The sequence below is a fragment of the Oncorhynchus clarkii genome, chromosome 24 (genome assembly GCF_045791955.1).
Source record: "Oncorhynchus clarkii lewisi isolate Uvic-CL-2024 chromosome 24, UVic_Ocla_1.0, whole genome shotgun sequence".
NCBI lineage: Eukaryota > Metazoa > Chordata > Actinopteri > Salmoniformes > Salmonidae > Oncorhynchus > Oncorhynchus clarkii.
In genome coordinates, this window is record NC_092170.1 from 20,517,274 (window position 1) to 20,530,391 (window position 13,118).

The window sequence follows — 13,118 nt, forward strand, 5'->3', positions numbered from 1 at the left end:
TGCAGTAAGCCAGTCCCTCCATCATGTTCTCCTGCAGTAAGCCAGTTCCTCCATCCTGTCCTCCTGCAGTAAGCCAGTCCCTCCATCCTGTCCTCCTGCAGTAAGCCAGTCCCTCCATCCTGTCCTCCTGCAGTAAGCCAGTCCCTCCATCCTGTCCTCCTGCAGTAAGCCAGTCCCTCCATCATGTTCTCCTGCAGTAAGCCAGTCCCTCCATCCTGTCCTCCTGCAGTAAGCCAGTCCCTCCATCCTGTACTCCTGCAGTAAGCCAGTCCCTCCATCCTGTCCTCCTGCAGTAAGCCAGTCCCTCCATCCTGTCCTCCTGCAGTAAGCCAGTCCCTCCATCCTGTTCTCCTGCAGTAAGCCAGTCCCTCCATCCTGTCCTCCTGCAGTAAGCCAGTCCCTCCATCCTGTCCTCCTGCAGTAAGCCAGTCCCTCCATCCTGTCCTCCTGCAGTAAGCCAGTCCCTCCATCCTGTCCTCCTGCAGTAAGCCAGTCCCTCCATCCTGTCCTCCTGCAGTAAGCCAGTCCCTCCATCCTGTCCTCCTGCAGTAAGCCAGTCCCTCCATCCTGTCCTCCTGCAGTAAGCCAGTCCCCGGGAAGTCATGTTTCTCTCTCAGAGAGGAATCAGATTAAGTCATGGATGGGTGTTGGGAGAAAACACTGACCTCTTATCTCTCACTCTGTCTTTTATGCCTCCTCTTTCTCCACTCCGTTCTTCTTGCTCTCCGTCTGCCCTCCAGCCTCCTAGACTGTAATCATAGTAATAATGTTAATAGCAGTGGTGGGAATGGTGACGGTGATGTAAAGAAACATAATATGAGAATAACAAACACTCTCCAACCAATGGCCATTGACTGACCTCAGCACTGATAGCGCGTGTGTGTGTGTGCGCTTGCGTGCACAGCAGTTGTATGTGTGATATAGTGAGGGAGAGTGAGGAGTTTGCTGGCATGCTGTATATACGGTCACTTCCTCTCCAGTTTAAACAGAGCAGGCTGTGCTGGCAGCCTCCACTCCCCTCTCCAAATGGTTTGCATCATGTTTAAACCCCCCTGCCACCACCCCTCCCTCTCGCCCCATCCCTCCTCTCTCTCTTCCGTTCTTCCTCTCTCTATAAATCATCAAATATCTCAAACTTTATGTGATTTTGAAAGAAAAAACCTGTCCCTTTTTTCCCCCTTGCAGAAGGGCATAAGAGAAAGCTATAAAATGGATCTCTTTCCACTCTCAAACCCCTTCCCTCTCCCAATCCTCCCCCTCCCCCTCCCTCTCCCCATCCTCCCCCTCCCTCTCCTCACCCCTGTGTCCTGGTCATGTTACTCTGGTATCAGAGCCCTGCTAGACTTCCCTGAGACTCCACAGTCTGATGGTGAACTGCTATAAGGCTCTTATAAAACACAGCATACTGCTGGGCTTATGAGAAGGATTATCTGGATCAGGACCTTGTTTCACCCCTGTTTGTGAATCATACTATAAATCATCATGACATCAGGGTAAATGATTTAACAGGCAGGCGTGTATGAACATGACCAATTCAAAGCCAGGGATGATCTGAATAGAATCCCTTGGTAGGGGAAACAAATAATATATTCTTTAGCTGTGCTAAATTTGATAAGAATCTCTATTGGTACGTGTGTGTGTGGATATGGATGTGTGTGGGCATGTGTGTAACTTTGGGCCCTGTGAGCTGTGCATCTGGGTGATCTGGGTGATCCGGGGGATCTGGGTGCATCATGTGTGAGCCATTGGCATCTGTTTATGTATGTGTGTGTAGCTTTAAATTGAGGGTGTGTAATTATTGAGCACTGTGTGTATGTGTTTTTTGTTTTTTATCAGTGTGTGTGTGTGTGTAGTCGTTTAGCAGTGTGTGTATATGCTCAGAGTGTGTATGTGAGTGTGTGTGGTGTTCTGTGTTGGCACTAAGTGTGTCATTAGCCTTGGGTGAACCATCAGTCTTCCCTGCTCTCCTTGTCCAAACCCCTCCCGGTGTTTAGTCATGAAGGGGATCTCTGTAAACCCTTATGAGGCTGTATAAATCACAGGGGATGATTTCAGCCTAGCCAGGCGGCTGGGCCCGTCACAGAACGAGGCTGGCTGGCACACACACTCCTACTCTACATGGGTGGGCAGACGTTACTGTCGTCTCCAGCAGGAGAGCTGGTAAAACAGACTGAAGTCTCAGTGCTGTACATGAAGGGAGACACCACACGCGCTTGCATGTGCTCACACACACACACACACGCACGCACACACACACCCACACACGCACGCACGCACACACGCACGCACACGCACGCACGCACGCACGCACGCACGCACGCACACACACACACACACACACACACACACACACACACACGCACACACACACTTCCTCATCCCCTCTCTTTCTCTCAAACACACACACATCATGTCTCACCTCAAAGACACAGGAATGTTTATCAAAGCAGCCTACAAGGCCCAGTGCGGTCAAAAATGTGATTTCCCTGTGTTTTATATACAGTGGCAAGAAAAAGTAGTGAACCCTTTGGAATTAACTGGATTTCTGCATAAATTAGTCAACAAATTTGATCTGATCTTTATCTAAGTTCCAACAATAGACAAACACAGTGTGCTTAAACTAATAACACACTATTTATTGTATTTTTCTTGTCTATATTGAATGCATCATTTAAACATTCACAGTGTTGGTTGGAAAAAGTATGTGAACCCCTAGGCTAATGACTTCTCCAAAACCTGGAGTCCAATCAATGAGATGAGATTGGAGATGTTGGTTAGAGCTGCCTTGCCCTATAAAAACCACTCACAAAATGTGAGTTTGCTATTCACAAGAAGCATTGCCTGATGTGAACCATGCCTCAAACAAAAGAGATCTCAGAAGACCTAAGATTAAGAATTGTTGACTTGCAAAAAGCTGGAAATGGTTACAAAAGTATCTCTAAAAGCCTTGATGTTCATCAGTCCACGCTAAGACACGTTGTCTATAAATGGAGAAAGTTCAGCACTGTTACTACTCTCTCAGGAGTGGCCGTCCTGCAAAGATGACTACAAGAGCACAGAGCAGAATGCTCAGTAAGGTTAAGAAGAATCCTAGTGTCAGCTAAAGACTTACAGAAATCTCTGGAACATGCAAACATCTCTGTTGACGAGTCGATACGTAAAACACTAAACAAGAATGGTGTTCATGGGAGGACATCACGGAGCTATTGCTGTCCAACAAAACATTGTTGTACATCTGAAGTTTGCAAAAGTGCACCTGGATGTTCCACAGCACTACTGGCAAAATATTCTGTGGACAGATGAAACTAAAGTTGAGTTGTTTGGAAGGAACACACAGCACTATGTGTGGAGAAAAAAAGGCACAGCACACCAACATCAAAACCTCATCCCAACTGTAAAGTATGGTGGAGGGAGCATCATGGTTTGGGGATGCTTTGCTACCTCAGGGCCTGGACAGCTTGCTATCAGTGACAGAAAAATGAATTCCCAAGTTTATCAAGACATTTTGCAGGAGAATGTTTGGCTATCTGTCCACCAAATGAAGCTCAACAGAAGTTGGGTGGTGCAACAGGACAACGACCCAAAACACAGAAGTAAATCAACAACAGAATCGCTTCAACAGAAGAAAATACACCTTCTGGAGTGGCCCAGTCAGAGTCCTGACCTCAACCCGATTGAGATGTTGTGGCATGACCTCAAAAGAGCAGTTCACACCAGACATCCCAAGAACATTACTGAACTGAAACAGTTTTGTAAAGAGGAATGTTCCAAAATTCCTTCTGCAGGTCTGATCCACAACTACAGAAAACGTTTGGTTGAGGTTATTGCTGCCAAAGGAGGGTCAACCAGTTATTAAATCCAAGGCTTCACATACTTTTCCCACCCTGCACTCTGAATGTTTACAAGGTGTGTTCAATAAAGACATGAAAACGTATATAATTGACTGTTATTAGTTTAAACAGACTTTGTTGGTCTATTGTTGTGACCTAGATGAAGATTAGATACAATTTTATGACCAATCTATGCAGAAATCAAGGTATTTCCAAACCTTTTCTTGCCATTGTATATTTCCACACTATGAGGATGGAATAATACTGTGAAATTGTGCAAGTGATGATAATGTCCTTTCAGTAGAAGAGCTGTTTGAAAAGAGTTTTGGTGGAAGGGAGTTTTGGCTTGCCTCTGCTAATAACATCTAGTTTTCCCCTCCCCTCCCAGACAGTCCTAGCTAAATTCTTGCTTGAGAAATTGCTGTTTGCTAAGAAGCGTTTTTTTTTTTCTTCCCATTTTCATTTAAATCAATCACTGTCAGGTACTTAATTGTTACCCAGGAATGATTTGATATGGAGATAAAAACAGCTGCATTGGTTGCATTGTTTTTACTGAGCTCTACTGGGTACTGATATCCATCCATGCACACATCCTTGAAGTACCATACATCCAAGGGTAGCATTGCAGACTCAGAAGTGCCCAAAATCGAATTGGAACAGAACAGCATTACAAAAGGGATCCTTCAGTAATTCATTTGAGACAGCAGCAGATCAGATTTCACAAGGTAGAATTGGAAGGACAAGGGGGATTTTAGTGTGTTTTGGTGGTGGTAGAATGGAGCTGCATTGCTCATTTCCATTTCAAACAGACTGTGTTGCCCCCCAGCCGTTGCTCCATTGACTGAACTTGTTCATCATTCAATGAATTGGACCTGGATCAAAATACACATTTGATTTAACTTATCCAAAGCCCAGGAGCTGAACAACTGGGAGCTCATTCAGCTCCCTCCCTCCCTCCATGTGGTGGGGTACAGGTGTGGGAATGAGAGATGGGGAGAGTGGAGGAGGAGTGTGTGTGTTGTGTGTGTGTGTGTGTGTGTGTGTGTGTGTGTGTGTGTGTGTGTGTGGTGTGTGTGTGTGTGTGTGTGTGTGTGTGTGTGTGTGTGTGTGTGTGTGTGTGTGTGTGTGTGTGTGTGTGGTGTGTGTGCAGGCATGCAGCTGTGTGAGTGTGCCTGCCTGCATTTGCATGCCTGCGTGTGTGTAAGAGACAGAAAGGAAATACAGAAGACAGTTGAAAGCCCGGGGACGAGTCTGAGAGGTACTAATGAGTGGAAAGAACATCAAGGTGTGTGGCTGGCTGTTTGAATCCCTTCAGTGGGACTATAGGAAACTACAGAAGCTTTATAACATGCTGCATTACTGTGTATCAATGTAATTGTAGCCCTTGATAAGAATTCAGCTCTGGTACTAAAGTAGTTCCTCCTCTTTCACACACTTACATCTGTCAGTCTCTCTCACTCTATTTCTCTCTCTCTCTCTCTCTCTCTCTCTCTCTCTCTCTCTCTCTCTCTCTCTCTCTCTCTCTCTCTCTCTCTCTCTCTCTCTCTCTCTCTTTGCTCTCTCTCTCATCCTTTCTGTTCCCTCTCTCTCCTCAGTCTCTCCCCCTCCTTCCATTTTTCTCTACAATTGTCTACAATAAGTTCTCATTTACAACCGCGACCTGGCCAAGATAAAGAAAAGCAATGCGACACAAACAACAACACAGAGTTACACAAGAAATAAACAAACATACAGTCTATAACACAATAGAAAAGTCTATATACAGTGTCTACAAATGAGATAAGATAAGGGAGGCCATAGTGGCAAAATAATTACAATTTAGCAATTTAACACTGGAGTGATAGATGTGCAGAAGATGAATATGCAAGTAGAGATACTGGTGTGCAAAGGAGGAAAAATAACAAATAACAGTATGGGGATGAGGTAGTTGGATAGGCTATTTACAGATGGGCTATGTACAGGTGCATTGTTCTGTGAGCTGCTCTGACAGCTGGTACTTCAACTTAGAGAGGGAGATACGAGTCTCCAGCTTTAGTGATTTTTGCAATTTGTTCCAGTCATTGGCTGCAGAGAACTGGAAGGAAAGGCGGCCAAAGAGGAATTGGCTTTGGGGGGTGACGAGTGAAATATACCTGCTGGAGCGCGTGCTACGGATGGCATCACCGAAATCAAGGATCGGTAGGATAGTCAGTTTTACGAGGGTATGTTTGGCAGCATGAGTGAAGAATGCTTTGTTGCGAAATAGGAAGACGATTCTAGATTTCATTTTGGATTGGAGATGCTTAATGTGAGTCTTGAAGGAGAGTTTACAGCCTAACCAGACACATAGGTATTTGTAGTTTTCCACACATTCTAAGTCAGAACCGTCCAGAGTAGTGATGCTAGTCGGGCGTGCAGGTGCTGGTAGCGATCGGTTGAAGAGCATGCATTTAGTTTTACTTGCATTTAAGAGCAGTTGGAGGCCACGGAAGAAGAGTTATATGGCATTGAAGCTTGTCTGGAGGTTAGTTAACACAGTGTCCAAAGAAGGGCCAGAAGTATGCAGAATGGTGTCATCTGCGTAGAGATGGATCAGAGAATCACCAGCAGCAAGAGCGACATCATTGATGTATACAGAGAAAAGAGTCAGCCCGAGATGTAGGTCTGTAGCAGTGGGTCTAGAGTGTCTCCCCCTTTGAAGAGGGGGATGACCGAGGCAGCTTTCCAATCTTTGGGGATCTCAGACAATACAAAAGAGAGGTTGAACAGGCTAGTAATAGGGGTTGCAACAATTGCGGCGGATAATTTTAGAAAGAGAGGGTCCAGATTGTCTAGCCCAGCTGATTTGTAGCGGTCCAGATTTTGCAGCTCTTTCAGAACATCAGCTATCTAGATTTGGGTGAAGGAGAAATGGGGAGGCTTGGGCAAGTTGCTGTGGGGGGTGCAGGGCTGTTGACCGGGGTAGGGGTAGCCAGGTGAAAAGCATGGCCAGCCATAGAAAAATGCTTATTGAAATACTCAATTATCGTGGATTTATCAGTGGTGACAGTGTTTCCTAGCCTCAGTGCAGTGGGCAGCTGGGAGGAGGTGCTCTTATTCTCCATGGACTTTACTGTGTCCCAGAACCTTTTGGAGTTAGTGCTACAGGATGCAAATTTATGTTTGAAAAAGCTAGCCCATGCTTTCCTAACTGCCTGTGTATATTGGTTCCTAACTGCCTGTGTATATTGGTTCCTAATATCGCTGGGGCTATTCGATGCTAATGCAGTACGCCACAGGATGTTTTTGTGCTGGTCATGGGCAGTCAGGTCTGGTATGAACCAAGGGCTAAATCTGTTCCTGGTTCTACATTTTTTGAATGGGGTATGCTTATTTAAGATGGTGAGGAAAGCACTTTTAAAGAATAACCCGGCATCCTTTACTGACGGAATGAGGTCAATATCCTTCCGGGATACCCAGGCCAGGTTGATTAGAAAGGCCTGCTCGCTGAAGTGTTTTAGGGAGCGTTTGACAGTGATGAGGGGTGGTTGTTTGACCTCAGACCCATTACGGACGCAGGCAATGAGGCAGTGATCGCTGAGATCCTGGTTGAAGACAGCAGAGGTGTATTTGGAGGATAGGTTGGTTAGGATGATATCTATGAGGGTGCCCGTGTTTACAGGTTTGGGGTTGTACCTAGTAGGTTCATTGATAATTTGTGTGAGATTGTGATTACAGTGTTGGATGTATTTAGATTGGTGATTTCCACACACTCACTGACTGGCACACACTTTTGCATACTCTGATCAAGCATAAATGAAACACAAAAATGTGCCATGTTCAGATAATATCTGAGTAAGAGTGACTAACACAATTAATGGGGGCCCCCTGGAGGTCAGGGCCCCTGGGCCCTGTGTGCCCGGACAGTAATTTGTTGATGATTTCTACGAGGTTTAGATAGCTGGCTAGACTACTAACTTTTAACTCTCTACAGTAAGTTGAGACACCGTCTGAGTTTATTTTTTGGTCTTGGGCCCCCTAGCGTGTTGTCTGCGCATACAGTAGGCAAAGGTGCCTACACACACACACACACACACACACACACACACAGAATGTGCCCAATAGATTCCCCTCTCCTCTCCAGCAGTGGTGTCATACAGTGCTGCAATTGTCCCTGTCTGTTTTGTGTTTTAACGTTCTAAGCAGCATAACTGTGGTGAGAGGCTTCTTATGACAATTATACCCGTGCTGCAATCTCCACTCAATTGACAGGCACACTTTAATTAGCCAAATTAAATAGGAGTTGATATGCTCACTTAGCTCACAAGTCGTTGAGGCTAATTAGAGGCGATGGCAGGCCTATCATTTCTACATGGTTGACTCTAAATAAATAACACCAAACATGATTTTACTTTACTGGAGGCTAGTACGAAAGGTTTTGATTAAGAAGGATGAATTTAAATGCAGTTGAATATAGTTGGGGCAAATAAGAGCAGTGTGTTTAACCTCAATTATTATGAAGATGGAATAGCATTGTATCAGTGTGCTCACACATACACACACACACACATACACACACACACACACACACACACACACACACACACACACACACACACACACACACACACACACACACACACATACACACACATCAAGCACACAAATGACATCAGGTCAACAATTTTCTCCAAGAGCGACTCCCAACCAGCAGTTAAGGGTGTCAGTGTTTGTCCCTTCACGCAGTTACACTAGGTTATGGTCCCTGTGCCTAACCCAACACCAAGTCAACCCCTTATCTAATGGAAACCACATGACCTGAAACCCTAGCTAACTCTTGGTTACAGCCTTGTGCTCTGGCTTAATAAATCCTTGTTTTCATAGCAAGCCGAGCGCAAAATGTGTTACATGTTGCCTCAATAGAGATCATTTGTACACAGATGCTGTGACATGAAGAGAAACCATGTCATCCATTTACTGCAAGAGGCTGTGAAGATTTGTCAAGTATACATACTGTATATTCATCAGCTATAGTACTGGATTGATCTATATTTACAGTCAAGGGGGGTTGGTTGGAGGATTCACCAGTTTATTATTATTGAGAGTGAAGGCAGGATGGTGTATGTGTGGACATTTCCTGGAAACATAAGCTCACTAAGATAATAAATGAGATAAAATGATGATCTTGGTGCTTGGTGTTGTCACTCCCTCACCTCCAGTGGTGGCTGGTGGCACTTTAAATCAGAGGAAGGGCTCATAGTAATGGGTGGAAATGAATGAATGGGATGTTATTAAACACATCAAACACATGGTGTCCATTTGGTTAATACCATTCCGTTCACTTCATTTCAGCCATTATTATGAGCCTCGTCTAATTGCCTCCCTGTAGGAAAGTGATTGACTTCACACCTCAGGTGTTTCACGTTGAGATTCATTTCCCCAGAAGATTCTGTTTCTCTGTACAGTGTCCATGTTGTCTTTTCTGTGTGACCCCATACAGATGTACACTGAGTGTACAAAACATTAAGAACACCTGCTCTTTCCATGACATAGACAGACCAGGCGAATCCAGGTGAAAGCTATGATCCCTTATTGATGTTACTTGTTACATCAATGTAGATGAAGGGGAGGAGATATGTTAAATAAGGATTTTTAAGCCTCCTGACAATTGAGAGGTGGATTGTGTATGTATGCCATTCAGAGGATGAATGGGCAAGACACAATATTTAAGTGCCTTTTAACGGGGTACAGTGTTAGCAGTGGAGGTTGCTGAGGGGAGGACAGCTCATTATAATGGCTGGAATGGAGTCAATGTAATGGTATTAACCACAAGGAGACCACGTGTTTGATGTGGATGACACCATTTCATTGACTCCATTCCAGACATTACTATGAGCCGTCCTCCCCTCAGCAGCCTCCACTGGGTGGTAGGTGTAAGGCACACTGGTTTGAGTGTGTTAAGAACTGCAACGCTGCTAGGTTTTTCACGCTCAACAGTTTCCCGTGTGTATCACGATTGGTCCACCACCCAATGGACATCCAGCCAACTTCCCAACTGTGGGAAACATTGGAGTCAACATGGGCCTGCATCTCTGTGGAACGCTTTCGACACCTTGTAGAGTCCAAGCCCCTGTGTGTGTGTGCGCGTGTGTGCGTGCGTGCGTGCGTGCGTGTGTGTGTGTGTGCGTGCGTGCGTGTGCGTGCGTGTGTGTGTGTGCGTGTGTGTGCGTGTCCTGGCAGGCTGGATTCACAGACAGACTCCTGCAGCACTCATCTGGCCCCTCCGTGACTACAGGTGCTTCACATTACTGCTCTTAAAACCCAGCAAGAGAGGAAAATGACTGACACAATTTGTTTGAGAGGTAAGAGCAGCTTAGAGCAGAACTGTGTATGGACACACTATATTGACATATTCATTCATGGCCTTGTTGTGTCTGTTGAATGCTTCAGCATTCCAATGCAGTGCCGGAAAAACCCATATTGTTTTTGAATTGAATTCAATCAGGATTAACCCCTCATACTGGCAGTAATTAGGGGCAGGAGTGTTTCCAAACCTTGTGACCTGACTAGGAATAACTCTGGACTCTGGGTTGCCTTGAGATTTTCCTTGTCTTGGAATGTGGTCAGAATAAAGTCATGGCCAAAATGAAATGGGAGGGTCTGGACTGTAGTATGGTGAAGAGTCATATTTTCTGGATCATCACACAGAAAATACATCCACATTCCTTGTATTAGTGCCCTTTTTGGTCAGCAGATATACCCCCTAACCCTCCCCCTGGCTTACAGTAAATATCCTCAGTGGTTTTGGTGACCACATACAGTATTTCATCATCGACAGGAAATAGATTCCTCTATTGGGTAATATCTGTGGGCACACTGTAGTCACCGAAATGGGAGTTATTTTGAAGAAATGTCACATTAGGTTTCCATTCAACGGGTGAGGGGTGGAATGTTGTTGTATTCTCAATATCAGACCATTATCTGTCTGCCGTGGTACTACTCTCAATGGGCCAATGCCAGAGATCCTCATCAGGTCATCTTGAGATGACCTCATACTCTAGTGTTATTTCACCTCAGATCTGAGTCAACTTCATCTGAAGCTAATTGACAATAATCTGACTGTAGTTATTTCCTGCAGTCAAATGACCTCATGGGTGGAATGTTATTCATAGTTTTCATAATTTATCAACATTAATTCAAAAAACCTGATGAAAATCCAGTGTTTCTATGTCAAACAGTTATGTTGTATTTCAGTCTTCTATAATGTATGTGAAGTGTAATATTGGGACGCAAACTCAAAATTACATTTCAACTCCATATCTGACATGGTACAGGTGTCGTCTTCTTTCTTAAGCTCCTAATCATGTGTGAGGTGTATACGTTTGTTTCAAAGTAGATTTGTTTAAGAATACCAAGAAACACTCTGTGTGACCCTGATTTAGCCCACAGCAGTAAATGAAACCTTGCTATCAAACTCAACTAGAATTTAGTCTGTTCAATTCAATGGGGATTTATTGGTATGACGTTAGGCCTATATCTCAATGATATGTGTTGACATTGCCATGAACTACAGACAATGTTTTTGTTGCTTTTAGTTGATCTGAAGCCAAAGAAACATGCGATCATTCCAGAATGATGTTTGTTGTAATTGACCCATGTTTTACACGAGTCACTCATGCCTTTAACCATGTCTGCTAAATGCAGTATGTCTGTGCTGACTTTCAAACTAAAACACTAAACATGTATCCAAGCTATGCGTCAAACCAAACACAGTTGTCCGAATCTGCTTTTCGATGCAGTTCGTTCGGTTGTACCCAGAGCATGGCAAAGTCAAAAAACACACAATGGCTAATAACATAGATCCTTCCATGTCTTTTTATTGATATGTACAGAAGGTTTAGAGCTTGGTAGTGGTATCCGCAGTACAGATCTAACATCAGCCCTATACACCATACATACCACTGATCTAACATCAGCCCTATACACCATACACATCACTGATCTAACATCAGCCCTATACACACCACTGATCTAATGTCAGACCTATACACATCACTGATCAAACATCAGCCCTATACACCATACACACCACTGATCTAACATCAGCCCTATACACCATACACACCACTGATCTAACATCAGCCCTATACACACCACTGATCTAACATCAGCCCTATACACCATACATACCACTGATCTAACATCAGCCCTGCACACCATACACATCACTGATCTAACATCAGCCCTATACACCATACACATCACTGATCTAACATCAGCCCTGCACACCATACACATCACTGATCTAACATCAGCCCTGCACACCATACACATCACTGATCTAACATCAGCCCTATACACCATACACATCACTGATCTAACATCAGCCCTATACACCATACACATCACTGATCTAACATCAGCCCTATACACACCACTGATCTAACATCAGCCCTATACACCATACATACCACTGATCTAACATCAGCCCTATACACACCACTGATCTAACATCAGCCCTATACACACCACTGATCTAACATCAGCCCTATACACCATACACACCACTGATCTAACATCAGCCCTATACACATAACTGATCTAACATCAGCCCTATACACATCACTGACCTAACATCAGCCCTATCTATACACATCACTGATCTAACATCAGCCCTATACACATCACTGATCTAACATCAGCCCTATACACCATACACACCACTGATCTAACATCAGCCCTATACACATCACTGATCTAACATCAGCCCTATACACACCACTGATCTAACATCAGCCCTATAAACCATACACACCACTGATCTAACATCAGCCCTATACACACCACTGATCTAACATCAGCCCTATACACATCACTGATCTAACATCAGCCCTATACACATCACTGATCTAACATCAGCCCTATACACACCACTGATCTAACATCAGCCCTGTACACCATACATACCACTGATCTAACATCAGCCCTATACACCATACACACCACTGATCTAACATCAGCCCTATACACATCACTGATCTAACATCAGCCCTATACACATCACTGATCTAACATCAGCCCTATACACCATACACACCACTGATCTAACATCAGCCCTATACACACCACTGATCTAACATCAGCCCTATACACACCACTGATCTAACATCAGCCCTATACACATCACTGATCTAACATCAGCCCTATACACACCACTGATCTAACATCAGCCCTATACACATCACTGATCTAACATCAGCCCTATACACATCACTGATCTAACATCAGCCCTATACACCATACACACCACTGATCTAACATCAGCCCTAT

The 13,118-nt window shown here is 44.4% G+C and overlaps 1 protein-coding gene across 1 annotated transcript in view; it reads right to left on the reverse strand.

Moving 5' to 3' along the window:
- Positions 1-472: 472 nt before the first annotated feature.
- The window catches only part of LOC139382347 (hypermethylated in cancer 1 protein-like), an 86,625-nt gene continuing 73,979 nt past the window's right edge, over positions 473-13,118 (reverse strand). Inside the window, exon 3 of the transcript XR_011628631.1 lies at positions 473-749. The gene's annotated coding sequence lies outside the window, so the exon portion shown is untranslated. The remainder of the gene's footprint in view (positions 750-13,118) is intronic.